This window comes from Lichenostomus cassidix, chromosome 7, assembly GCF_008360975.1.
Source record: "Lichenostomus cassidix isolate B80296 chromosome 7, HeHo_3.0, whole genome shotgun sequence".
NCBI classification, from domain to species: Eukaryota; Metazoa; Chordata; class Aves; order Passeriformes; family Meliphagidae; genus Lichenostomus; species Lichenostomus cassidix.
The window spans coordinates 16,183,677-16,185,182 of record NC_139488.1 but is presented as its reverse complement, the minus strand read 5'-3'; positions in this window follow the sequence as shown (position 1 = coordinate 16,185,182).

Genomic DNA, 1,506 nt, shown 5'->3' with positions numbered 1-1,506 from the left:
ATTTTCACATCAAAGAACTGTCAGTTCCCCTTATGAATTGCTGCTCCTCGCACCCTCTCTAAAACACTACCCTTGACACTCGAGCACGCGGAGCACAGTGGAGATATATTGTTGTAATCACAGCCCTTACAATTGAGTGCTGTGCCGGAGAGCCGCAGCACAAGGGGCCTCTCCGGAGCGGGGCGGAGTGGACACCCGCAGTAGCCCAGCGGGCCAGGGACACTCATACACCCAGAGCTTGCCAAGCTGCCGCTCCTCCGTGCTTCCAGCCGGGAAGTGCTCCGCCGTCGACAATCGCCCGGCGAGTCCGAGGAGCCGCGCAGGGCCGCTCTGTGAGACTGCCAAGAGAACCCGGTCCCACCCGGGGCGGGTGCGGGACTCCGCTCCCGGCTGCCGCCTCCTCCCTGGGGCTCCCCACGTCCTTCCTGGCCGCTGCCTGGCCCTTCCCGGACGGCTCTGCTCGGCCCAGCCCTCTGCCCCGCTCCTGTGGGGCTCCCCCGGCAGGTCCCCAGCAGGTGCGGGGCGCAAGGGGGTCCTGAGGCCGAGCGGCTTCTCCCCTCCGGGCTACCGCGGCCCGTCTCCACCGTCTGTACGCTCAGATCGAAGCTTCGAAAAGTTTCTCCCCGACACGCTCCCCTCGTCCCCTGAGCGTGGGGAGCGGGCTGGAGCCGCGGTACAGCCTGCAGCGCTCCCTGCTCCTTGCCCGCTCCCTCCGCCTCCCTCGGTCGGCGGGACGGGGCCGAACTGCGGATGCTGTCCCCTCCCTGCCGGCCGTGCTCCGGGGCTGGCGGGGCTGGGGACGTGCGCGGCGCTCACCCGGCCTTTGGCGTTTCCCCTCGCCGAGCCGCAGCGCTCGGTTTGCTCACGGGGAGCAGTGGTGCCAGAGGAGAAAGAGAGCTGGGAAGGAAGCAGTCCTGTCTGGAAGGGGGGCGAGGCAGCACATAAAGGAGAGCTGCAGTTTCCTGCCCCGTCTTGTACGGAAATCAACCCAAGCCATTAAAAATATATATATACTTTCTTGTCATGGAAAAGGAGAGTCATATCTGGTTTTGTCATTTGGTGGGGATTAATTAACGCGAAATGGCTTCACCAGATGACGGAGCGAGAAGACCCCTTTCTATCCACCCTTGTGCTCCGTGCCAAAGGCAAGGAGTCAGAAGCTGTATCTGTACCGTGTCCCCGCCTCCCGGGACTCCCCTCCGGGCTGGCATCCGCTACCCAGGACCCCAGGCCGCTGCCAGGGCACACCGGCACAGGACCAGCCTCGGGCGGGGGATTTTTAAGGGTGAACCCTGCACTCGCAATGTGGTTCCGCCGAGGCCTTGCCGGCAGAGAGGCAGGCGGCAGAGAGGGCCGTAACGCTTTGAAACGGATCCGACAAGTCTAAAATTCCCTGTGTGCCCGGGGAAGGCTCGGGCTGCTCCCCGGCCCAATGGCTCCGTCAGGCGTGAAGCTGCTATTTCAGGTCCTCCTGAAACACTGGGCTCGGTCATCATCATCCTCACA